Source organism: Suncus etruscus, chromosome 2 (genome assembly GCF_024139225.1).
Source record: "Suncus etruscus isolate mSunEtr1 chromosome 2, mSunEtr1.pri.cur, whole genome shotgun sequence".
Taxonomy (NCBI): Eukaryota; Metazoa; Chordata; class Mammalia; order Eulipotyphla; family Soricidae; genus Suncus; species Suncus etruscus.
The window spans coordinates 26,809,732-26,837,599 of record NC_064849.1 but is presented as its reverse complement, the minus strand read 5'-3'; the positions used below and the strand labels follow the sequence as shown (position 1 = coordinate 26,837,599).

Sequence of the window (27,868 nt, the reverse complement as noted above, 5' to 3'; positions counted from 1 at the left end):
AAGATCCCCCTTAGACATGCTCCCCTTCATTGGGTCCAAGAAAAGTAGTAGCCTGAGGTTCAGATTTGGAGGTTTAGTTCTGGGAGTGATGGGGAGGTGTGGTATGTTCTGCCTCGACATAATGTCTGTTCCAATTACCAGTATTAGAGAACAATAACCTTGGATGGCTGGATGGGATCTTCCCTTCTCAAGACCTCACTGAGTTTCTAAAGCACAGAGAGTCCCCACAATCTTTTTTTTTTTGTTTGTTTGTTTTTTGGGGCCACACCCGTTTGATGCTCAGGGGTTACTCCTGGCTATGCGCTCAGAAATTGCCCCTGGCTTGGGGGGACCATATGGGATGCCGGGGGATCGAACCATGATCCGTTCCTTGGCTAGCACTTGCAAGGCAGACACCTTACCTCTAGTGCCACCTCACCGGCCCCAATCCCCACAATCTTAATAGCAAACACTCTTGGCTTTTTTTGTCTAGTTAACACCAGGAGCTCTGTCCTCCTTCTCATGGACTACTGATCAACCCTATTTCCAAGTGCAGGGTTTGGGTTGATTGGAAGATGTCTGGTTATACTATGAATGAGACAGAGTTGATTCATATTTTATTTTTATTATTTATTTATTTATTTATTTGTTGTTTTTTGGGGGGCAACCCTGGCAACGCTCAGAGTTACTACTGGTTCTATGCTCAGAAATCACTCCTGGCAGTCTCAAGGGACCATATGGGATGCCGGGATTTGAACCACCATCCTTCTGCATGCAAGGCAAATGCCCGACCTCCATGCTATCTCTCCGGCCCCTGATTCCCATTTTATTTTTTAAGGGACCTTCTCCTGCTCTCCTCACATAGATCTATTCCTTTCAGTTTGTGCTTATAGACTTACTTATCGACAAAACTTTTAAATGCGACAGTTTAAACAGGAAGTTTCCTAATTAGTAGCCAAGAGATGTACCTCAGACATTAGAGGGATATTGACCCATGGCTCTGTTAGAAAAAAATGTAACATGCTTTTAGACACAGAAAAGCATTATGGAGAGTTTGTGATGAATTCGATTTAGTACTTGTGAAAATGCATTATAAAAATTACTGAGTTCCCGAGCACTTTAATAAAATGCAAATTTGGGGATCTATAACAGCATCAAGAAGCTTTTTTCAAATACATTTAGTGATGTAATTTAGTCTGTTCTCAAAGGCAGACCATGAACAGAGTTTCTTTTATCCCTGGGAATAATGCTGTTTACAGGTGAGAAATCAATGCTCTCTAGATGGTTGCCAGTAAAAAAAAAAAAAAAAATGAGCAGTTAGGAGTTGGAAGTGTAAATGGGTAATAATCTTTCTGAAAGGCAATTCTGAGCATGCATAATCTGAAGGGTGTGTAATACCCCTCTGAGCAGTAAGACTCTTCTATCAATGTCTATCAATGTCAGGCAACAATAAAAAAGATTTGGTTATAAAAACGTTCATGATGGCATTATTTCTAGATCACTGCCATATTCTTTGCAGGAAGTACTTGTAAAGGCAAGAACCACTGCAGCCTAAATTTTTCATGGAAGGAACTAAGTGTGACCTTGAACTAGCTTTGCATACTTCTTTGGCTTCCAGGTGCTGTGCTACTCAAGGTTTGCAATGTTTTCTATTAGAAGATGACTGCTGGGAACTATTGGGAGCCACTGGAAGCTGGAGGGCATGTTCTTAATTGTCTCAGAGTGTACTCACATAATTCTCCTATCTTGGAGGCTAGTAGCATTGTGTTTTGGTCTGGGAGATAAATATTCAATTTCTTTCCTTTAAATGGCCCTAGGTTACTATTTTACTTTTTGTTGTTGTTTGGGGGCCATGCTTAGCAGGGTTTAGGGATTACTCCTAGCTTAGTGCTCAAGGAAGACTCCAGGAGGTCTTCAGGGGACCATATGAGGTGTCAGGGATGAAATCTGGATAGATTGCATGCAAGGCATTTATCTCTCCAGGTTTAATCTTTTACTTACTTAAATTGTTTATGCTCATGTTGTTTTGCAGACATACCTGAAGGGTACTTCAAGGCTATTCAGGGTGTGGTGATTAGGGGATCATGTGGTGCTGGGGATCAAACCTAGGGCTTCTATAAGCAAATCGTACACTTGAGTCCTTTGAGCCACCTCCTTGCCATGTTTTCAATCTTTCTTTCTTTTTTTTTTTTTTGGAAGGGGGACCCACACTTGGCAGTGCTTAGAATTAACTCCTGCATTTAGGCTTTGCACGTAGGGTTCACTTCTGGCAGTGCTCAGGGAACACTTTGTGGCACTGGCATCAAATGCAAATGCAAGTCAGCCATGTGCAAGGCAAGCACTATACCAGTTTTAATATCTTTCCAGCACAATGTAATAGTTTTTATTTTTTGAAGCGTTCATTGATGGTGCTATAAAGCTCTTTCTGGTTCTCTTTTCTGGTGCTCGAGTGGTGGTAGTATAGACAGAACCGGGGTCAGCAGCATGCAAGACAAATGGTTGAAAACCCAGCCTGAGAGATATACAGGAGGTAAGATACCTGTCTTGCATGTACCTGTGGACTGTTACTGGTTTACAGGTAGGTGGCTGAATCCCATTCATGGCCTTTCGAGCATTTAAACTTGTAATTGGCTCTCCAGAGCTCCCTGAGGAAGGGGCTTGACTGCTAGCACCTCTCTAATTGGCTGCTTCCCTTTCCAATTCCCACCTTCCCCATCCCTGTTTACCCACTCCCCTGCTCTTTCACCTGCAGCAATCTTGCCATAAAATCTTTGAATCTCACCCTTTGCTCAGGGGTTGTGGCTAGCAGGGCAGCTAAGAAGGTGCCCTGCAATTAAGAACAGTCTGCAGCATCACTCAGCACAGCATCAATAGTCACTTAAAGACCAGTTTGGAAGAAAACTTAAAGATATGGTAATATATTCTGCATACATTTTAGCTGTTGAGGAGAAAACTTTATGGTGTGATTAATCATGTAAACATTATACACAGACACAGCAAAATGACTAGACAGATAAATAACATGATATTATATATAGTTATTTCTGACCATGGGATAAGAATTTAGTCATTTTTCCCTGGAATTGTTTTTAAAGTGGTGCGATGAATACAACCTTTAAATAAGCATCTTTCTGCTTATACAAATTAACACTGGGAGTCTAAGTCCCAACTATGCATGCCTTTCCTACCCCTCAGTTCTGTTGTTTCAAGTATCCCTGGCAGTGGGCACCTAGTCCTCAAGCTTCACTGGAGATGTCTCTATTTTTAAACAAACAACAGTTTGGTGCTGTAGTGATAGTACAGGGGTTAGAATGTACGTCTTGCACATGACTGACCTGGGTTCAATCCCAGATATCTGAGATGGTTCTCTTTTTTTTTTTTTTTTTTGGTTTTTGGGCCACACCCATTTGACGCTCAGGGGTTACTCCTGGCAATGTGCTCAGAAATCGCCCCTGGCTTGGGGGGGGACCATATGGGACGCCGGGGGATCAAACAGCAGTCCGTTCCTTGGCTAGCGCTTGTAAGGCAGACGCCTTACCTCTAGCGCCACCTTCCCGGCCCTGAGATGGTTCTCTGAGCACTGCCAGGAATGATTCCTGAGTGCAGAGCCTGGAGTAACCTCTCCCTGAGTATTGCTGGGTGTAGCCCCCAAACAAAACAACAACAACAACAACAACAACAACAACAACAACAACAGTGGGAATGTAGATCCACTGGCATGCATAATAAGGCAAAACAGAGATTTGTTATAAGGTATAAGACAGTGGTTAAATCACAGGGTCATACATAAAAACTGGAATTTAAAAGAAGGTAAAAGGAAAGGACAAAACGTTAAGAAATAATACAATAGAATTTCTTTAAATACACTAAAATAGAAGTTACATTCCACAAAGCACTTCATACTGAGCTGTTCTCCAATAAATGGTGGCTCCATTCTGATAAATATGATCTGATCTTTATGTGACTAAAACTATGTATTAGATAAAGGCAGGAATAAGAATTTATTCAGACAGAATCAAGGCTCAGACTAAAGTCCATTTTTTTCTGCCAGAGCATTGAAATTCTGCTCCTCACTGTCTTGCTGGCTTTCAGAAATTTGCTTTTTTTTTTTTTTTTTATTTAGGGGGTAAGGTGGGATAAAAGGGGTCACGTTCAGGGATGCTCAGAGGTTACTTGTGGCTCAGTGCTCAGGAGCGACCCCTGATGGTGCTTGGGGGACTTACATGCAGTGCTGGGGATTGAACTGGGTAAACGCCTTACTTCCTTTACTTCCTGTCAACCCAACTCTGCTGTGTGTGGAGAAGAAATATGCTCGTCCTTTGGTTGATCACTGAGAGGAAGCCTTGCAATCGCAGGAGTGCCAGTTGGGTCTTGTGAGCACACAGAATCTAAGCCGGTACCTGTCATGAAAAGGCCCTGCAGCTGGGGGTGAAAAGCGTAGACTAAGCCTCTGCCTGCCTGGGGATTCTTCTAGCAGGGTCAGGTCACTCCTGCAAAGGGTGTGACCAGCAAAATGCAATCCCCAGTGCCTAGGTCTGGAAATGAGAGCAGAGAACCCTTTAGACAAAGCCTGTCTCTAACTCCTATCTTGGTTGACCCATTGCCTCCCCTCTCCTCCCTGATTCTCCCCTTCTTTCTTCTCTCCTCTCCTTTTTCCTCCTCTCCTCCTTCCCCCTTTGCTATTTCCCCATCTCTCCCCCTCTTTCTCTTCTCTCCCTTCTCTCTTTTCTGCTCTCCTTTTTCCTTCTTTCCTCTCCCCTCCCGTCCTGTTCTCTCCCCTCTTCTCCTCTTCCTTCTCTCCTCTCCTCTTTTCCTTCCCTTCCTTCATTTCCTCTCCCCTTTCTCTTCTCTCTTTCTCTTTCTCTCTTTCACTGTTTCTTTGTGCTAAATCAAAGCCAACTTTATCCATTTAGGTTTAGAAATCCTAAAACACAAACCTTTGCACACACCCCAAATTATTCTTCCTTACTGTACTTACTCCCTAGGAGCTTTTGGAACTAATTATATGCAGAAGGTGACAGCTTAGCCAGACTGAGCCCCAACCTCTTCTTTCCTCCCTCTCAGGAGGCAAAGGAGACACAGCCAGCTGGAGAGGGAAGGAGAAATGCCAGTGCAGGAGGTCTCGACCCCTCTTTACCAGAAGTTCAGAACTGGGAGGGTGGAAATGACAGAGGTCTTTTCTCTATGCCTGGGCAGTGCTCACAGCGGATGTGGGTGCCAATCAGGCAGGAAGTGGAAGACTCCTAAATTCAGCCAACAGGGAGAAGGGCAGGGGAACAGTGCTCAGTGAAGGAAAGGGACCTCTTGACTTTAGGGGTTCACTCAGATCTAGCCTCTGTGGTGCCTTTGAATCCTCTGTGCTCTTTCCAAAGTGATTGTGGAACAAACTATTGGATCCTGGGACCTGAGCCTCCATCATTGGGCTTCATGAATTTCTCTGCAGCCCAGAAGTGACACCTTCTAGCCCGAAGCTAATGCCTAATCCTCAGCTCTATTCCTTAGAGACCATTATGCATCATCAGAGACTTAGTTTTGTGTTTTAGTTTTGTTTTGTTTTGGATTTTTTTTCTTCGGACCACACCCGGTGACACTCATGGGTTACTCCTGGCTATGCGCTCAGAAATCACTCCTGGTTTGGGGGTCATATGGGATGTAGGGAGACTGAACCTAGGTCTGCCCTGGGTCAGCCGCATGCAAGGCAAATGCCTTACTACTAAGCCATAGCTTCAGCCCCAACATTATACTGAATGTGATGGGAGTGAGGGCTGGGGAAGTACTTCTGGCATGGTAGGCAATGGGTGGTGAAGGGTTGTTCAACATCTCTCAGGCTTTGGATACACCACAAAACAAGGAATCACTACTCTAAAAGGCACACAGCAGAGCAAGGCTGGGAAACCATCACTGGAGGAGATGGTTCCCACATCTCAGTACCGAATTACTGTCTCTACCTGTTCTGGCAGGTTTGCTAGTGCTTGGAGAGCAATGGGCAGTGCAGGCTCTACAGCAAACCAGAGGAAGTGCCCCTGCATGGGTGAGGAGAGCAGCGCTGTGAGACAGCATGATGAGGTGAAAGGGCAGCAGAGGGGAAGCACTGGACATGCAATGACTAAGGATGGGGACCATAGGGGCAGGAAGGAGTACTCCAGACAGATAGTCTCAAGTGAAAATGGCCTTTTGCTTCGGGACACCTGGATAGTTCTGGAAAGAGACAATGGGACTCATTTTTCTTTTCACATTCTGATCATCTCACAATTCTTTTCTTCTTTTCTTTTCTTCTTCTTCTTTTTTTTTTTTTTTTTTTTTTTTTGGCTTTTGGCTTTTGGATCACACCCAGCAGCGCTCAGAGGTTACTCCTGGCTCTACACTCAGAAATCGCTCCTGGCAGGCTCAGGGGACCATATGAGATGCCGGGATTCGAACCACTGACCTTCCACATGTAAGGCAAACGCTTAACCTCTATGCTATCTCTCCGGCCCCATCATCTCACATTTCTTAAACATACAACAAGGCTGACCCCAGGGCTCAATCCTGACAGCAGCCCATCACATCAGAGTCCAGACTTTTAGAGCACAAGCCAAAGTCTACACGGTCCACTTCCTTCTCAGCTATCAACACTAGACAGAAATGAAGTTGCTAGTTCCTGCTAAGACTTGATATGAAACATGTGACCCCCCACAGGAAAAACCGATGAACCAGACCTGGTGAAAATAAGATTTTGCTGTGCAAAAAGTTCTTGAAAAGATGATAGAAAGAGGAACTTCAGGCTGGCAGGAAATGTTTTCAGATTACAGATCCAACAAAGGAGAAGAACATAGCATGTATAAGGAATGGTCATAGCGAGAGTTAAAAAAAAATATCTCGGGACCGGTGAGGTGGCGCTAGAGGTTAGGTGTCTGTCTTGCAAGCACTAGCCAAGGAAGGACCTCGGTTCAATCCCCCGGCGTCCCATATGGTTCCCCCAAGTCAAGGGCAATTTCTGAGCTCTTAGCCAGGAGTAACCCCTGAGCATCAAATGGGTGTGGCCCGGAAAACAAAACAAAAAAAAAATAACCTCCATCAGAAAATGCAAAAGAGAAAGAATGGTGATTTAAGAAAGAGGACATACAAATGGCAAATAAGCCCATGAAAATCTGTTCGGCATCCTTTGGTCACTAGGGAAATGCAAATTAAACTCCACAGGGCAATCTCACTACAAACCTTTCCAATGAAGGTAAAATAGAGACGAGTGATAATACCAAATGCTGAAGACCATGTAGAGAATAAGGAACTCATGTGGGAAAGTAAAATGGTGCAGACATAGAACTCTGGGATCTGCAGAGCTGGGCGAACATGATGTGGTGGTGGGGATGGATGGTACATGGACCAGCCCCATTCAAAGCAAGTACTCTATGCTCTGTACCTGGGCTCTGACCCATAAAATTGATGCTTTCTTACAAAACTCAACATGCATCTAAACATGAGCCAAATTCTTAGACATCTGTTTTGGAGGAACAAAAGCTCATGTTCACCTAAAAATAAATACACCATTGTTTGTCATTGTTATATTTGTAAAAGTCCTGCTGAAATCAACTCAACTCTCTCTGGTGCTTAGAATGGTTAAGCGAATGGTCGCACCTCCAGACCATGGACCATGTTACTCAGCAATAAAACAGAGTGAACCATTGATCAGGACAAACATTTGATGGCTCTCAGGGAAAACACAGAGGCTCTCATCACAGTCCCTCAAAACCTACCTGTTAGTTCATCATAAACAGTTCTGTCAAGTGAAATATATCTTAAAATTTCAATTTCTGGAAAGGGATGTTTATATGCAGGCCTGCTTTTATTTGCTTGGCATAGACTGGACCCCAGGATCTAGGAAGCAACTTGATCCAAGTGTGTAAGACCCTGAAGGTGGCCTGACTGGCTGTGGAGGTTCAGGAGATAGCAGTCAGCAGGGTCACAGTGGCCCTAAGGATGGACTCAGGAAGTGATTTACAGTTCTGGATGACAGGATCTGGGCACCAGCCTTGAACAGTCCCCTATCTCATCACCACTTCTAAACCATGAATAAGGAAGAGTGCCTTTCTGCCAGCAGAACACTAAAGCAGATTCAGCTAAGACAACTCTAAAAATACATTAGAGTGTCAAGCCCCTCGCTCAAGAACCTCACAGCAGAAGTCTGTGTGAAAGCCAATTCCCCTCAATGTCTAGTCTAAACAGTTGAAGGAAAGAGCAGACTCATAAGACTCTTTCCGAGTGTGCATGTCTGGACCAAGATTTGGGGAGTTGCCTGACAAGTTTATGATGATGGTAAAGGAAGATAGGAGGTTATTCAAGGAAAAAAAGAACTTCAACTTTGACAAGACAAGCAGACACCTTTAAAATTCTAGTGTTTCTTTGAAAATAAAAAGTCAGGAGGGAAACTAGGAGAAGTTCCTCCTTCCTCTAGGATGGAGAAACATGACTTCCTCTTCCTTGACCTGTCCCTCCAGTCTCTTCAGCTCAGGAAGCCAGGCACCCCCAGCTTAGATTCAAAGCTGCAGTCCTCTAGAGTCAGTCAGCATCCATGCCTCACCATCCTAGGCATACTACTTTTGCCTTCAGTGATGGTTCCAAAAATTTCTACTCTCCCCACCTCCAGTGTCCACCACCAATCAACAACTGATTTCTAGATAAGAATGCTGGTCTCCTCTATCTGGTTGGCTGTCAGCACTTAATCAATAGCAAGCTGAAACATGATGCTGGCAATGACCCCCACAGTAAACCCACCCATAGCTTCCCAAGATTCTTGGGATGGGTCACACGCCTCCTCAGATTGGGGGTCCATTGGCCCTGCTCTGGAAGTGACCTCTGTCCACAGATCACAGAACCTCCAGGCCCACGTTCTTTCTAACAAAAAGCATTTGTCATATTTCCTCTCCACTTGGGTATGTGGGTGGAGCATTAACCTTGACAGATTTGTTGCTCTTTTTCTCCAACATCCAACATGGAAGGCGGAACCCCAAGGAGGTTTCCTTACACAACCAAGTCACTGACTGACTTTTCAATCTTTGATTTATTCCATCTTCTGTACTCCAAGCAACTCCAGAAGCTCATCATATAGCTAGGTTGTGACCTGAAGTGGAAGACTGATATTTTTTATTTGTTGGCGGGGACACCCAAGTCAGAGCTGAAAGTGTGCTGGGGATTGTATCAGGACTATCCCTTGCAAAGTGTGAGCTCCAGTTCCTTGAGCCATTTCCTCAGAGCAATTTTTGTTTTAAAGGAAGTTGGAGAAAAAGCTTCATAAGACAGATATTATTGACATTTGGGAATAGATGATTTTACATTGTTGGACATGTGTAGTACACATAGCCTGTGTGGTACAGTCTTCTTAGCAGTATCCCTTGTCTCCACCCAGGACATTCCAGAAACACCAGTATCTGGATAACCATTATCTGGAGATGCTAACAAATATGCCCAGGTGAAGAGGGAAGGATTTACCCCATTGAAAGACATTGTTTTAAAGAAAGAAACAAACAATTCATGGATAGGTCTTTATCCTGCCACAGATGTGTCCAATTAATTCATGCTTTGTCTGAACCACATGTCCACTGATGCATTTTTTAATAACAGTAATTTTATTAACTGGCACTTGCAACACTATTCCAAACATTCCAATTCCCTAATCATGTTTATGAGCCATTGACAGAAAGGAAGTTGATCCACCTGACAGAATGGCTGAACTTCTACCATAGGTATGATGATGCTGTAGGAGAAATGGTATGATCAAGGGAGAGAGGAGGGAGGGAGAGAAAGAGAAAGAAGATAGTTTGGAGTGATAGTACAGATGGGTAGGCCCATTTGCCTCGCATGCAGCAGACCCAGGTTTGATCCTTGCATATCCCATATGGAAACCCCAGCGTCTCTAGGAGTAAGTAATTATTAAGTGAAAAGCCAGGACTAACTCTTTTTTTAAACTTTATTGATTAATTGATTGATTTTTGGGCCACACAACAGCAGCACAGGAGTGCAAGTGTTGCACTCAGAAATCGCCCCTAGCAGGCTCGGGGAACATATGGGATGCTGGAATCGAACGCGGGTCCCTTTCTGGGATAGGCCACATGTGGGAAAATGTCCCACCACTGTGCTATCTCTCTGCCCCATCAGGAATAACTTTTGAACATCACTAGGTGTGGTCCCAAAAGCAAAGGAGGAAGAGAGAGAAAGACAAAGAGAGAGAAAGAGAAAAAGAGAGAAAGAGAGAGACAGAATGTCTGCTATAGAGACAAGTTGGGGAAGGAGGGACTTTGTAACTTTGTATTGTATGATGATTCAATTAAAATTTTTAATTACAAACAAAAATGCATAGATATATATGCAAAAAGTCATATATACCTATGTAGAGGGTTTTAACCTGAGGAATCTATATTCTCTGCTGTAGTTTCTTTGGAAAACTGTGACCCAGTTAGTTTCACCTTATTTCATACTTGGCCTAAATGCTACAGAGCCTAAATGCCTCTGCGTCTCTAGATAATGTGGGACGTCTGCAAGTGGTCCCTCTATAAAAAAACTGGTGGAGAAAGGATAGGAAGTCTGAGAAGAGCTGGGGGGTGGACCTGGATTCTTCATACCTGAACTGACCATATGTGTGTGTGGAACACAAAAGCAATAACAAGTTGTAAGTTTAGTGTGTGGGTTATTCCTTGAGGTGCCATGACCCTAGCAGGGGTCTCAAACCTTTTTAAACAGGGGGCCAGTTCACTGTCCTTCAGACTGTTGGAGGGCACAGATTATAGTAAAAACAAAATTTTGAACAAATTTCTATGCACACTGCATATATCTTATTTAGAAGTGAAGAAACAAAATGGAATAAATACAATATGTGGCCTGCGGGCCGTAGTTTGAGGACCATTGCAAAGCATCCAACAGTTGACATTTCTCTTCCCATGCATGCACAGCCCTGAGTGAAATGCTGATCTTTTTTTTTTTTTTGGTTTTTTCGGGTCACACCCATTCGATGCTCAGGGGGTTACTCCTGGCTAAGTGCTCAGAAATCGTCCCCTGGCTTGGGGGATTTATTTGGGACACCGGGGATCGAACTGCAGTCCTGATCCTTGGCTAGCACTTGCAAGCAGACACCTTACCTCTAGCGCCACCTCGCCGGCCCCTGAAATGCTGATCCTTGCTCCAAACTCTTGGATTCTGTGTGGCCCCTTTGATGAATATATGCAAAAAACTTCCCCCCTTTACCTGCCACCCGGCAACAATATTGCCAATTATTGGTTAAACTGCAAAGGCCCCATGAGTCATTTAAATAAATCTTACATGTATGAAACAGTCAATTGTGTTCTCCGAGCAATTCCCAGCTGTAAAAATAGAGCCACACGGAAAGTGCTTTTTTTTTTGCTGCAGCTAATTGAAACTACTGCACCTATAATACATGATTTAAAGCACCCAGGAGGAATTTCAATTTGCATTCCCTGTTTCAAAATGTACAATCAAGTGCTGTCTAAAAGCGGGGCCACACGTTTAATTCATATTGCTTGCCTGAAGCCCCAGTCGCTTCTAAGTTTTTCCACAACAAAATGATGACCTGAGGATTTTAAGTGCTCTGGGTGACTTTTAACAATGGCTTTAATAGGGCTGCATTTTCTGAGAAACAAACTCATGATGGATTCAAACCTCATCACCCACAGACAACTACCTGCCCAACAGCAGCGAGATGCCTGCCAGGGACATAGAAGCCCTGAGAAAACCTCCCTGACCTAAACTCCAAACTGGGGATCTTATCAGCCCACAGCACTGCACCTGGAGTTAGGGGAGGGTGACCACAGCATTCCTTATGGCTGGCTGATTCTAGAAATGAATTGATACATGAGTTAGCTGAGTCTGTGGACAATGCAGAAAGGGAATATTCAAGCCATAAGGACTATAAGCAGCATCCAAACTCTCGAGCCCTGGGAAAGATGAAAGCTACTAGATTCCAGACCTGCACCTATCTCTAATCTTTTCTAAGGTTGAACAACTGCAAATGCACTTTCCTAGAAATGAATAGCTCCTGAGGTTCCCTGAGGTCAGCAGTGCTCAGGGCTTATTCTTGGTTCTGTACTCAGGAATAATTCCCGGTGGTGTTTGGGGACCATATGGGGTATCAGCTTCATACTAGGCAAATATTTTAACTGCTGTTCTATTGCTCTGGCTCCCAGTCTCAGTAAGATAGACCTCTTCCTTAGCAAAGCCAATGCCAATATCTCAGCTTCTGAGCTGAACTGCTCTCTCTGCTGCCAGCTGTGTGGGGCACAAGTCTAGAATTTCTCCACAATGGAAATGAAAGCTCTGCAACGCCTCTTTCAGGTCTATCCTACCCAAATTTGCTGTCCTTAAACTCTCTATGTTCTCTCTGTTCCTACTAGGTAGATGTGAACACTCATCAGGACCTTGAAAATTGCCCATGACCTTGAAAACCACCTCTTTAGTAATGGATCCACAAAAAAAGATGGGTCACTGAACCAACTAAGTCTCAGACGTCCCCAAGGAGGCTTTATGTCAGAATTTTCATGTTCCAGCCAATAGACACATTCAGGACAAAACAGTTGTACCTTTTAGCTATTGCAAAGTCAGGGCCTTCAGGACAAATTCAATTTTCTTTGCCTTTCCTTTTGTTGTTTATTTTGGTTATTGGGCCACACTAAGTGGTGCTCAGGGCTTACTCTTGGCTATGCTCGGGAATCACTCTTGGCAGAGCTCAGGGCCCATATGTGGTACTGGGGATCAAACCAGAACTGAACTCTTGCAAAGCAAGCAATTCTTTAAAGATCATGCAAACTTCATCAGCATTCAGTATAAACACTGGCAATGGGGACATTCAGGCTTATAGGCCTTCCCAGCTGTTCTCAACCAGATTCATAAAGTCTTTTCTGTCCAACACTTAACTAGCTTTTATTTTTACTTATTTAATTTTATTATTTTAAGTTAATTTATTTTAAATAGAGCCACATGGAAATGCTTAGGATTCACTCCTGGCAGGGCTCAGGGCACCATATATGGTGCTAGGGCTTGAACCCAGGTTGGCCATATACTAGGCAAATACCCTACTCACTGTACTATCGCTTAGGCTTCTTTTTCTTAAAACTTAGGCACCCTGATTTACAACACTGTCAACAACAAGTTTCATGCAGACAAGTTTTTTTTTTTTTGGTTTTTCGGGGCCACACCCGTTCTGATGCTCAGGGGGTTACTCCTGGCTAAGCGCTCAGAAATCGCCCCTGGTTTCAGGGGACCATATGGGACGCCGGGGGATCGAACCGTGGTCCTTCTTTGCTAAGCACTTGCAAGGCAGAGACCTTACCTCTAGTGCCACCTCACCGGCCCCCTCATGCAGACAAGTTTTTAAACACTACATTCTCCCCCCTTCCTCAGATCCCCCTTCCTCAACACTTGCCTCCCCATACCTTCTTCCCACACACCCCCATAGTAAGGCTCTATAGATCAGTTCTCAGATTCTGTTGCTTCTGGCTAGTCATCCACACTTGTAAACTTCGACAAAGGAACATAAGGCAAGTTTCATAAAACAGTGATTTTTTTTTTTTTTTGTGGTTTTTGGGTCACACCCGGCAGTGCTCAGGGGTTATTCCTGGCTCCAGGCTCAGAAATTGCTCCTGGCAGGCACGGGGGACCATATGGGACGCCGGGATTCGAACCGATGACCTCCTGCATGAAAGGCAAACACCTTACCTCCATGCTATCTCTCCGGCCCCAAAACAGTGATTTTTTATAACGATACTAAAGAGATTACTTCCCTATTTCTCTGAAGAACAATCTGGGAGAGAACTTTTTGTTTGGTTTTGGTTTTGGGGTTACACCCTAGCAATGTTTAGAAGTTAAACTTGATTCTCCACTCAGGAATGACTCCTGGTGGTGCCCACATGGGATGCCAGGGATTAAACTCAGGTTGGTTTAAAAACCCATGCAAGGGAAACTACCTACCTGCTGTGCTATCCTTCTGGTCCCTGGGGAAAATTTTCACTATGTACTTATGTATGCCATTGCTAACTAGGACTCTCTCTCTCTCTCTCTCTCTCTCTCTCTCTCTCTCTCTTTCCTTTGCAAATGAACAAACAAATCCTACAAATGAATGTCATTTTTATGACTCATTAGAAGATCATTCAGGCACTATCTTCAGCTTCCATGTTCCACCCAGAAGAGACCATGCCTGAATGTGTTTCTGTACAATCTGATGCCTTCAGCTTGTCAGCATTTAACACAAGCACTCCATTACAGAAGCACTTCAACCCTTTAACAGTGGTCCCCTCAGGCCACTTCTGTGGGAAGATTTCCTTCCCAGGAAGGAGGTCCCTAAAACTGAGTCCTGAAAAGTACAGAGGCACATTACTACAGCTACAAGTTGATGGAGAACAAGTATACACATGTAGGGCAAAAAGGGCTTTGCAGAGAGTCTTGTGAAAAACACACCAGGAAGGGCTGATCAGAAACTGGGGCTTTCGTTTTAACTTATTTCTTAAATTTTTATTACTTTGTTTAAACTGTGGTCTATAAAGCTGTTCATAATACAGTTGTTTCTGGCAGTTGATGCTCCAACACTAATGTTACCACCAGTGTAATATTCCCTTTACCACTGTCCTCAGTTTCCCACCTATCCCCAAGTCTACCTCTTGGTGGGCACAAAATAATTTCTTTTGTATTGCTTTTTATAGCTAAATGGCTAATGGAATAACTGACAAATACTTGGTAAAAGAAACTAAAGATTTGGCCGGCTCCTTAGTTAGACCCACTCTGTTCTTCAAAGATATGCAAACCAAGTCTTAAAATATCATGGGAACACTGGCCTCGCAGCTGAAAACTGGCAATCTCAGAAGAGGGTAAGCCAAATCATGGCCCTACCAAAGCCAAGCCTGCTGCAGCATCACCTACAATCACTACTCACCAATAGCCCAGCTTCACCACTTAACTAACCACTGATCTCTGCAGAGATGCCAAATAGACCAAACACTGCATGTATAATGGAATTTGAGTTACCATCACCAGGACTTTTTTGAACTGAGTGTGGGCACCCTCCCTCTCCTCACCTTCTCATACTTCTGAAAGGAGTGGCAACCAAAATCACACCTCCATAACATAGCAATATGACCCACGGATCTTGGAATTACGGACTGCTTAGCCACATGTGCAGCCACATGATAACTTCCTATTTTTCAAAGCTGTCATCCAATAGGAACAAACCAATTCAGAAAACACAGGGATTTGAAGCCACCTAATGTTCAGAAGTAAATAAAAAAAATAACAACGATCAACTAGCAACAAATGAAAAGCTTAGTAAATCTTCTGACAATGAGTTAATGACCTCATTGAGAGACACAATAATTTTCAAAAATTTTCTTTTGGTGCACTCTTTCTTTTGATTTTTGGGCCATACCTGATAGTGCTCAGGAGTTATTCCTGGTTTTGCACTCAGAAATCACTCCTGGTGGGCTCTAGGGATCATCTGAGATGCTGAGGATTGAATCCAGGTCAGCTTCAAAGCAAGTGCTCTATCTGCTGTGCTATCACTTTGACCCACTTATTTTTTTTTGGGGGGGGGGGCACACCTGGCTGTGTTTGGGAGTGACTCCTGGTTCTAGGCCAGAAATTACTTCTGGCAGGCTTGGGGGACCATGTGGGTATGTGGGGATCAAACCTGATTGGCTGCATGCAAAGCAAACTTCCTACCCACTGCGCTATCACTCTGGCCTCATCTTGTCCACTTAAAATTTTTTTATTATATGTAAACTTACAGGTAAAATTACACTTACATGTAAACAAGCAAAGTAGATAAGCAAAAAGAAATTGGTGAAAACTGTAATATCTCACAATAGGGTCATTAAATCATTATCTGAAGTTTACTAAGGTCTTTGTTGCTAGTTGGTATTCTGTGTTGTTGTCTCCGTTTATTGAGCTTAGTTGGCTCCTATGTTACTTTTCCATTTAATTTGGTGTGCTCCAACTGAGGTGTCAGTATTGAGGGATTTAATAGTGCTGCATGGCTGCATATGTGAATGTGCACTCCAGGAGCTCCAGAATCTGTAAAACTGGACTGATGAGCTTATATGTCGGCAGCTATGGAATGTAGGTTTGTCTTTTAGATAATCTCTGTGTGTGTAGGAGCTACGGGCCAGTGCTTCACAGCATGTGAAGACAAATAGCACCATCAACAGCATCTGACATGTAAGAAATGTCTGGGAGATTGTTTGCTCATGATACTGACCTTCTGGCCCTTGCTTCAACAGGAGGAGCTGGAATATAAGTCCCAAGTCTTTAGACTCCAGTCCACTGGAGCTTCCAAGTCCCCTATTTACAGAATGACCTGGATTGCTGCCCACCTCTCACCTAAAGGTGTAGAGGCACAATTCATAGGAGCTTCTTTAATTGGCACCCAGGATGCTCCAGCTACTGGGAACAAATACTTTTCTCCTGGGGTCCTGTCCCAAGGGAAACAGGGAGAATGCAGCCTTCCTAGGACTTGATTTCCACTACTCCAACTGGGTCTTCTGAACCTCATGTTCACTGGCCCCATTTTTGACAGCAGCTGCCTGAGCCAGGTTGGCAGTCTGCACAGACACTCCTCTATCTTTTCCCCACTAGAGGCCGCTGCTTCCGTCTATTATCCAACTGTAGGTTCAGGAGTGTGCCTTTGTTTATTATTTGTGGCCATTCCTGGTAGTGCTCTGGGCAAATCTGGCTCTATGCTTGGGGCTGGTCAAGTGCTCAAATCAGCATTGGCCACAAGTCAGACCAGTGCCTCACTTCTTGTCCTATCTCTTTGGTGTCAGGAATAAGTCTTTTCAGTCTGCACTTTTCTATCATTTTAGGGTCAGCAGCTTCAAGAATGTCTCTGTCTCTTTCAACATTATTGTTTCCCCTACTTCCACCCTGACTCAGCACCCAGAACCCAGTTCTAAAAAGCAATATGTTCCCCAAACAGGGGCTGTCACCTTCCACTCCCTGAGTCCTCCCTTGGGCTAGATCCAATCAGAGGAAGGAGGGAGTGTCTTTACTCTCTGGAAAGAGCACTCTTAAATCAGAGTGGTGAGCCCCACAAAGCAGAGGAGGCAGGAATATGCTTAGACTGTTTTAAGAATATTTGAGGACATTCCCTATCAGGAAAATCTCTTAGGGGGGGAAATGAGGAGAAGAGGTGACAGTTGATGTTTCTTCTATCACTAAATATTATCCAGTTGAAACACTGGAGAGATAACAGAGGTGGGTTTTTCAGGTCCACTATTTCCTCTTCTCCTATATGTGAAATCCAGCTTCATCTTCTCCATTTTCCACCTGTCAAGCAGAGTGCCCAGACTCTGTCCAATGGTCACCAAACTACCACTCGGCAGAGAGCCAAGAACATTCAGATCTTTCATTGCTGGGGCCTTGGCTGCTGGCTCAGTGCAAAGCCTCTGCCATTCATTAGAAAGTTTCAGGATTAACCCCTACCCCAAAGGCAGGACACACCCCATTAGCACTGCATCCTCCAACAGTACATGGAATATCTCTGTTTGCTCAACTGTAAACTACGACTCATTTTCACCTCACAAGGGCTGCTGAGAGTTAATAAGATTAGATAGGAAAGGTGTCTGATGCTTCTGGATATGTGTACATATGAAACCCTGCTTTTCACCTCCATTTCCCAGTATCTTTAGCATTCCCCTGGATTGGCTTCTGTAAAAGGAGCCCAGAAGGATGAGATAAACTGAGGAAAACCCCCAAATACCCCAATCTGGGGATTCCTACTAGGTTGGACAACATGCTAACACACAATTTAGAACCTGTTAAGTTATAGCCCATCATCTAGCTCTCATTCTAGGGAAAGAGTCAGATAAAAACTCAAATTCTGCTTCTGTCTATGTGAGAACAGACACTTCTACTCAGAGAAACTCTTAGGCAAAGAGCTAATAGAGCAGTGTAGGTCAATGACCTGGTCAGAGCTGGCTGTGTGAATTCCCTTCAGTAGGACAAGCTTCTGACAATCAGGCCTTGTCGCTTGCTGTGTAATCACAAAAGTAGGTTTATTGTGAATATTTTGGCATCTCTGGTTCATCTGCCAAATTGCTCTCTTAATTAACATATCATTATGTAGCAAACATAGGTTTGGTATAAGACATTATGAGTTTATTGGTAAATTAATTTCTGAGAGAAAATCTGCATCTATTAGAAGAAAACACTCTTCATAGTTAAGCCACCACTCACAGTCTCCCTGGCATTTCCTATGCCACGATTGGAGCAACAGTTCAGGTGTGGGCACACTCAGAATACAATACAAATCTTCCCCAAAACACCAAACCAAACCAGAATCATAGCAGTGGAATATCCATTTTCAATTTGGGCATGTCCAGTGAACTCACCCCATGCTTCAGAAGACTTGTATATGGAGGAAGTCAAGTCATAATGAAATAACCACGTGTTTTAAATACGTTCAGCATGTGTTTCAAATCATTATTCCTGGGTATATAGACATCATTGGATGATGGATCTTTTTCCTCCACAATCTAATACACAAGAATAGAGACAACTTTGGTTGCTACCCACTAGATGCTGTCATATAACTGAGCTATCAATTAATTCTATCACAAACAGTACAAACAAGCAGCCAGCCTCATAGGAGGAGCCTGCCCTGAACCCTACAATGAGGATTTAGCAGCAAAACCACTTCTACATCCTTCCTTGAGTGGAAATAAAGACTAACTTTATTCATTTCCTGCCACAGTGGGCCTGCTGACTTCTGGAAGCCTGCTCCCTAAGGTGGTTTCAGAAAGGAGTCTGAAAGTAGCCTGGTGATACATCGACAGGCACCTGTAAACCACTTCAAATACACAGATATGAGTCTAGGAGGAGTGAGACACTCACCATCTCTTAGTGACAAACAAGCCCACATGTGTTCTGGGAATCACCAGTGTCTTAACTCCTGGGGTAAAAACCTATTTATCACACCCTCTGTTATGTCCTCTTCATTGTTTTCTTCATAGTCAATTCAGCCAAAAACTAAGGCTGGGTGCTGAGTAACTTAGCCAGTAATCAAGAAGTTGTACATCTAGATTCTGGGTAAACATTCTATGTTTCAGTCCCAAAGTTTGTATGTACATTTTTAGATTTGAGTCTGAGAAAGGAACAAGTTTCTAAGGAATGACATGGAATGGAGGTAAAAAGGTTGGTGGGTGACAGAAGGCACTAAATAGTGACTTCCAACCTAATGTAAGTATCAGCCTTTTACTATGTTGAGTATTTTGGTTGTATTACTGAAGTTTACCTATAGGAAAGCCAGGACACAGGTTTTTTTTGGAAAGGATACATGTCATTTAACAGGGAACTCTCGTTGAGAAGGAAAGAATAATTTTAGCAATCAGTTTAATCAGTCTAATCATAGAAAATTTAGGGTTCCAGTTCATAAGTTCCCACCTACACAGATGGGCATCAGTTTAGTCACTGACACACAATAATAGTGTGTTCTTCTGTGGACCATAGGCTGCTCCACACTGGTAATTTTTGATAGTATGACAAGGGAATTATATTAGAATCTGCAATATGGACAGGTATGAGGTTTAGGGAGATAACAGAGCCTCTATCAACAGAAAACTAACACCAGTGACATTTGGAATGATTTGTTCACCCAACACATCCCTCCAAAACTCTCTTTTTTAACCACTGAATTTAACATGTGACTCAGAATCTAGCCAGTCATAAATATCCTATTGCCCTGACCATGGTCATTGGTCTAGACTAGAGAAAGGCACATGACCCCAAAGGAGCCAATCAGAGAGTTTGTCTAGTTTTTTTCTAAGTGGAACTGAGAGATAGTCTCTCTTTCCTCTTGTATCATGAAAGTGTAGAGTTAGCCTGAAATGCTCACCACTTGTGTTCCCTAAGCGAAGGAAGCTGATTAGAAAAAACACCCGTTGACCGGCAGCATCTCCACTATCTCAGGTAAGTAACAAAGTCACTATCTACATATGTACATGCATAAGAGGTTTTTCTGTTGGTTATTTTGATTCTCCACTTGTAACCAAAATATCATGCAGCAGCTAAAAGCTCATATAATCTCAGCAATCACCAACTTCTAAGTAAAAATAACTCCTCCTAAGTGAATTTTTTATTTTTTATAAAATGAGAAAAATAGAAAGGAAGAAAACCTAGTCATTATTCATACAGCTATTTTTTTTTATAAAAGAAAGAATAAAAATCTATTTTCGTTTATATTCACATGTTCATTTTTGAGTGGATTTCAGATTTGATATTTAACTCTCTGATAGAACCAACTCACTTTCAAGATTGGGTCTTTAGAAATCCCAGGATATACAACCAAGTTATTATTATATTTTCCTATACCTCTGCTCACTGGCAGGGTTATGATGTGGGGAGAAAGCACTGGTACTATTTTTAGTGCATTCTTAAGAGAAAGTCCTCAGATTATCAGAGTGCCCACTGCCACAGGTGTAGTGGAAGGTTTGGACAAAATTGAAGACCAAGAATCCTTCCTTTCACCCATTCCTTCAAATATTTCTGTCTTTTCTTAGGCTTAAATTTTTTGTGTATAAAATTACAATCTGCTCTGAACTTTTTCCCCAAAATGAAAGAACAAAAATAGAGGCACAGTTGATCCTGATCCTCTAATTATCCTTTGCAGAAAAGGGCAAAGCCTGAGGTCGAAGCGAAGCAAGAGAATTCAGTGTTCCGAATCTCATCTCGAACTCGGGCATCCACCCCAACCTTGGAAGGAATTCAAGGAGGAAATAGGGGACATATTTGTCAAAATTCACCAATGGAATTACAAACAGAGGACTGCTGAGGTTCAGAGGCCATCTCGAGCACAAAAAGAGTCCCAGAAGGAATGCCAACTTCTCTGGCCTGGGCCAACATCCAGACCTAGAAACCCAACAGCAGAATAAGGGTAGGGCTGACCATGTAAATAAGCTTGGCCTGCTGGGTGAGAGGCAGCATTTCTCAAAAGAGAAACAAAATTCTACTAGTCTTCCTGTGATCTTAGACAAACTGTGAGTTTCTAAATGAGAAATAACCAAAGGACAAATTTAGTGTTCTGGACTACTCCATCCCTAAGGGCAGTTTTTGTTTTTCATATCCAAGCTTGATATTCAATCTGCTCTTGAGGAAATATGGCTTTTGAAAGAGAAGAAGGATGCATTGAAAGGTAGAAAACTGTGTTACAAAGAAGATTCTAGCTAGAATCTAAAACCTGATTATTGAAGATGTTTATAAAACCCTCCCGTGGGAATTAAAACTGTAACTTCATTGGCCTTAGATGTGACTCCTGAATAGAAGGGAGTCAAGTAGAATACTTTCACAGATTTCACACACACACACACACACACACAGATGCAGAAAGAGAATTTCATGTCAATAAACAGTAAAACGTTTAATAAAAATTTTATTTAGACCTTAAATGTATGATAAACTAGATAATTGAATCTGAGTTAAGCTATAGATTTTTATAAAAATAAAACACTTTTGAGATCATTATTTCAGCCCAAACATTGTATAGAAAAAGAAATTAAGGTCTAGATTAGAGGTTCTCCAACTTATTTTGCCCACTTTTCTTTAAAAAAAAATATTATTTAGCTCCTCCCTAAAAATCTTCCTTTTTTAAGTAAGCCGATAGAAATTGCTCCTTACTTGCACCCAAGGTAACTATCACCCCCTGCACTGTTTCTGTGCTCCTGGAAGGGTGGTAATATTTAATTTGAGAGCAACTGTTGGATGTGGTCAGCAAAGCCCAGCTGGGTACATTAGCTGAAAAGCTGACATGGCAAACAGGTCAGCATGCCCAGCATCAGCCAGCAGGCAGAGATGGTGATAAACCAGAAAATAGTCTCTTGACACCAAGAGCAGCTCAGCCCATGGACCTCAAGGCAGAGAGACCAACCGCCCTTCACTCCACTACAAGCCTGAAAACAAAACTTCAGAAATGCTTCTGTATTAGATTTCTGCTGTTCCCCATTTAATATTTTCAAAACACACAGTATCTAAGATATTGGTTTCATATGAGGATCTATAATCAATACAAATCATCAGACCTAACAGACAACCTATATTTATATATAAATTTTTGGCTTTTGGGCCATACCCAGTGATGTTCAGGACTTGCTCCCGGCTCTGCACTCATGAATGACTTCTGTTGATGGTTGAGGGACTATACAAAATGTTGTGGATCAAACCAGGTTGGCCTCAAGCAAGATTAGCATCCTCCTCACTGTTCTATTGCTCTAGTCCCTGGGACAATCTCCATTATACCTAAAATATCCTTTCATAAAGGGTAGCATCATCACATCAAAAGAGATAGATACAGAAATATGTCGATATATAAACATATATAGAGTTTTTCTGAGCCATGCAACGTGCTAGTGTCAAAAAAAAATCGATGAAATGATTACAGGCTCATAGGAACAGCTCTTGGCATGGCAGGGCTGCAGAAAGCATGTTGCTAAAGGAGAGGAAGTAGGGGCCAGAGCTGTAGTGTGGAGTCGTAAGGTGTCTACCTTGCCAGTGCTATCCTAGGATGGACATCAGTTCGATCCTTCAGCGTCCCATATGGTCTTCCAAGCCAGGAACAATTTCTGAGTGCATATCCAGGAGTAATCCCTGAGCATCACTGGGTGCGGCCCCCAAAACAACAGAGAGAGAGAGAGAGAGAGAGAAAGAGAGAGAGAAAGCAAGAGAGAGAGAAAGCAAGAGAGAGAGGGAGGGAAAGAGAGAGAGAGGGAGAGAGAGAGAGGGAGGAAGTAACAGCCAAGAGACATGATGGGAAGAGTGTGGCAGGGTGGGAACACAGTTCATGGAGGACTGTCAATATGCACAAATATTTTTGGGGGACAGGTAACACCAGTTGTGAGTCCTGAGAAAGGGAAGTTAGCTAGACCATGAACACAGTTGACAGAGAAAGAGAATTCCAGGCAAAAGTCTTGGAGGAGCAGAGGCCAGGAGATGCATGTGAGAAGTTTCTAGAAATACTGTTTTGCAAGAAAAAACTGGGGATAAGGGCCGTTAGAGGCAACCAGAAGCTTACAAGTTATGAGCTCCTTACAAATGGTGAGTGACTATCTGGACAGTGCAGCTCTGTGGGAAGTTCCTTGGTTGAGCATGGAAGGAATTAGTTGATCTACACACAGTCTTCTGGGGTTCAAGTACTTACATCAGGACCCCCACTGATTCAAGGGCTGAGACTTCCAGTCTCCTCACATAGAGTGTGAAATTAGACCTGCCCCATCTCGTCCCAGAAGAGACATGTGTGTAAGGAAGTAAGGAAGTGTGTGTGTGTGTGTGTGTGTGTGTGTGTGTGTGTGTGTGTGTGTGTGTAGGGGGTAATGGGTCCTGGAATTGATTTGTACACAGCAGATATTACATCTTGACATGGGAAAGTTTATGCCTCAAGTCATCAAATTCTCTTCACCTAAGTTCAACCCTACAGAAGACAAGGGAGAGGAGGCATGGAGTTGCGTCAGGATGGACACAGTGATTCTGGAATCTAAGGGCACAAAGAAAGCCACTACAGCAACAATACAGAAAATGGTGAGGCTGTGGGTGCTGGCATAAAGAAATGAGTTCCAGTTTTGATATCTGACACCACATGATTCTCTGCCCAAGCAACTTCCAAGTACTGAGCCAGGAGTGGTCCTCAAGTGCTTCTGGTATCAACACACACATTGAAGTGGGGTGCAGGTGGGCTCTCTGGTCATTGTCTAGGAACCCTCTTCTGGTAGAAAGTCCTGACTATGAGGCTCATGGGGTCCAGGGGAGCCTGAATGCAGTTATTTGGACAAAGCCCAGACTTGGCCATACCATGCCAGCCAAATGGACCATCTGAGGGTATCTGCCTAGTATTCTAGGGCTTGTGATTCCTCAAAGTAGCTAGAAATTTTAACACACTTTAAATACTCTATAGCAGTCTGAAACTTTTGTCTCCTACACCCAACACACCTGCAGCTGGCACTGATACTCTCACCCTCTGACCTCCTTTGTGCCACTGGCCACTGTAAAGCAGGGAGGGTAGGGTGTCAGAGCTTGAAGACAATATCAGATCTGGCCACTGGCTGCATGTTTGGGGGACTTCAGAAAGCAGCACTCTTAAACAGTTCAGTGAAGAGCTGAAGAACTTCATCAAAGGAGGGAAAAAGATGCAGTTTAGGGTTTACTGTGGGTTTTTTTCTTTGCCTAAAGGGCATGCCTAAATCTACAAATAAGAAATGGCAGGAGAGATGCACTGGGAATCCCTTACTCTGATGTTTGTTGATGGGCACACAAAAGCTCTCTGTAGGGTACAGGCATGCAGGTAACCCCAGAATGAGGTGTAGATACAGGGGTTGGAGGGAAGGGCACACAGGAGGGAAATTTCCAGAGAAGATGGCAACCAGGGAAGGACAACACTTTTAGAAAGGAAGACCTGGATCTGATATGGCAGAAGTGTCTAGAATACAGTGAAAAAGAAAAGCATAGAAGAATTTTTCCAGGAGAGGAAGAGGAGTGTGTGTGTGTGTGTGTGTGTGTGTGTGTGTGTGTGTGTTGTATCTTTTCTAATATTCTCTAAGTTCCCTGGGGCCAACCTAAATTTTCTCTTAAGCTAGCCTCTCCATTTGGGAAGGGCTCTGAAAATGCTCAAGGGGGCCCAGTTGCTTCTCCCAAGATTCTTGTCCAACCTCGCTGGATGGTTCAATGCTCTGTCCAGTAGTGCTGACAGGTTCACATCTGGTTCCAGGTAGTATCCAGAAGCTACCCCAGTCATAATTATAGGTGATCGATGGACCATGTGTTGCCAGGGATCCATTCATGGCATGCACTTCTGCTTTTTAATTAGTGTTTTGGGCCTACGACTCATCACTTTTTAGCAGAGCTTGTCTTGTGTACATGTATGTACATGCATGTTGTTGGAGGTGTAATCCAGAACTTTACACATGCAAGATAAGTACTCTACAACTGAGATATAGCCCCAGTCCACTTTAAAAACATAGTTTTTTTTTATAATATTCTAATAATGTGTTCATTTTGTCTGTTTCCAACATTAATTCCCAAAAGCACAGGGACCTGCTATATTTCTCACATGTCAGGGTCTAAGCAAAGTTCCTGGACACAGCATATGCTTAAAAAAAGTGGAAAATAAATAAAAACGTGGGAAAATATTGACTATTTATAGGATGGAAGTGGACTAGACCCTGAAAACATACATCAGTTAGTGTCTCCTGGGTTTCTGCTGGGAGTTGGGGCAATGGCATGAAAGGCACCTGCTGAATGGAAACCGGGAAGGTAAGACCAAATGGTAAAAGCAGTTTGCAGCCTGGAAGATTTGGCTTTGTGGCATAGACACAGAGTTGCTGGCAAACTGTGGCTTCAGAAGCTAAGTATCTTTGGGCAAGCAGACCTAGGTGTTGGTACAGGCGTCAGTGGCTAGCTAGTGGATGGAGAAGGTGGGATAAGAGTCTCTGGAGGAAGTGACTATTGAGAGCATTAACCAATTGGGTTCTGCCACCAGAGGAAAGTGCCAGGTTGATATTCAAGGCAAGGTGCAGACAATATCGGATGGGATCACCACCTCATTCCCAGCCCAGCCACCACAAACTATCTCTGACTAGTATTTAATCACTTCCAGTAGAACTGAAAATTGACATTTTTGGGATACTGAATCATGTTTTTTTTGGTTTTTTTTTTTTTTTTTTTAGGGAGGGTGCAGGGGGAGAAGATCAACCAGCAATGTTTAGCAGTTACTCCTGCATCTGGACTCAGGAATTACTCCTGGCAATGCTCAGGGACCATATGGGATGCTGGGGTTTGACCCGGGGTCAGCTTCATGGAAGACTGTTACCGTATCAGCTGTCCTAATACCCCAGCCTGGTTGAATCAATTTTTTGTCCTTTCAAAATTGTACCAATATATGATGATCATGGTAAACAAGAAAATATTTTTTTCTTTCTTGTAGAGATCTTTATTTCTATTATTTATTTTGTTTGGGGGCAAAAACAGCAGTGCTCAGGGGTTACACCTAGCTTTGCACTCAGAAATCACTCTTGGAGGTTCTGGGGGGGGGGAGGGGATCCTATGGGATGCTGAGGATTGAACCCATGTCAGCCGTGTGCAAAGCAAGCACCCTATTCGTTATGCTATTGCTCTATCCCCATCTTTTGCAGATATATGTACATGCATATTTAATAAAAGCTAGATGTCACCGTGATGCCCTTCAGTTATTGCCTGCGCGCCCCCATATTTTTAAACCCATGTGGATAAAGAATCCCAAGGAGAGTTGAAAGTAGCCTGCTAAGATTGAGGCGAATCCTTTCATCTGTTCGCTGAAGTTTCGGGTGGTCATAAATCCTGCTTTCTCCCTACACGTACTGTGGATCTGAGAGTACTGAAAGTATCTCCGGTGTTTGAAGTGTGGTTTAGCTACAAGGAACCCGCAACGCTTACATTCCTTCCAGTAATCTGCGTGTAACTTTGGACACAAAAATCTCCAAAGTGCAAAAAAAATTATCCCATCAATGTCCCCTGACAGTTCAGAGAAGCGAACCGCTTGCTTCCTGACTTGAAAAGAGAAAGCCAAACCTTCCAACACCTTTTTTTTTTTTCATGTGGATGCAAAATATAAGCCAGCTCCCTGCAAAATACTGCGAGCCAGGCGGAGCAGCCCAGAGCACTGGCAAAGAGAAAAAAAATCTAAGAGAAGATGATTTGCACACACACCCCAATGTCTCTGCTTCGTTAAAACATGAAAACCACTTTGAGCATCTCCCCCACCCCAAAATAAAAAAAAAAACCTTCAGGTGGAGGAGTGTTCAGTCTTATGTAATCGAACCCTTCCCTCCCAGCTAGGTCTCCTGGGCATTGAAAAACGGTCCAAATGCTACCCCATAATCTCCGAGTACTTTCGCCAACCTGTGATTACTAAACTGCGTCTTGATGCCCATCACTATCAAAGATGGATACGGACACCACCCCCAAAAAAGAACCCCCCCCCAAAAAATAAAACTGATCTAAGAGGGGGATGATTGAAACAGGTCGATGATGGCCAGACTCTCTTCTCCCCAAACCACGCACCACCCCCAGTCTGGCTCGGGGCGCTGGGGAAGCACGGAGACAGACCCATTCGGGGTGTCCCCATCGCGCGGCACAGCCAAGTCCGGGGAGGGAGGCGCCGCCCGCTCACCCCAAGAGTACCCGGGGTGTCTCTCCAGCTCGTCCCGCTAGAAGGGACCAGCAGCGGGCGGGCGCACCTGGATGCGGCGCCCCGACAAAGTTCCCGCGCCCCGACGCCGGCGCCCCGGAGGGCCCTCGGGCACCCGCCCCGTTTGAGCGCAAGGTCGCGGGGCGCCCCGGGACGGGGATCCCCGGCGCTGGAACCGACCAGCCGCGCCCCTCCCTCCGGACCCTGCGGGCACCCGCGATCGGCCGCGGGGTGCGCGGCCCCGACTCACCGCTCAGCGCTCAGGATCCCCAGGTGGTGGCGGCGGCGCTGAGGCCGAGCTGCAGCGGCGATCGGCAGGGCGGGGACGCCGGGGACACCGGGGACAAGGCGGACGCGGCGGCGGGGTCGGCAGCACCGGCAGCAGCGCGCAGCCCGCAGCCCCAGAGCGCTAGCGGACCGGCGGCGGCGGCGGCGACTGGGCTTTATCGGGGCTCCCGCGGCCCCCGCCCCTTCCTGCCCCCCCGCCCCGGCCCGCCCCGCCCCGCCTTCCCGCCGCCTCCTTTGTGTGTGCCAGCGGCCGCCGAGTCCCGGGGCCCGCATTCGGGGCGCCCAGCCTTCCCCTCCCGGCGCGCGGCCGCCCGCACCCGGTGGTCCCCGTCGTGGCGCGCCCACCCCGAGGCGCACTTTGGGGGCGCGGCAAGCCGGGTGGGAACGGGAAGGGCAAGGAATCCCGGGTCTCCAAGTGCCCCCCTGGGGTAA

At 44.3% G+C, this 27,868-nt stretch overlaps 1 protein-coding gene across 1 annotated transcript in view; it reads right to left on the bottom strand.

The window, feature by feature from the left end:
- SERPINE2 (serpin family E member 2) overlaps positions 1 to 27,557 on the bottom strand; it is a 65,938-nt gene extending 38,381 nt beyond the window's left edge. Inside the window, exon 1 of the mRNA XM_049768165.1 lies at positions 27,399 to 27,557. The gene's annotated coding sequence lies outside the window, so the exon portion shown is untranslated. The remainder of the gene's footprint in view (positions 1 to 27,398) is intronic.
- Positions 27,558 to 27,868: the final 311 nt, after the last annotated feature.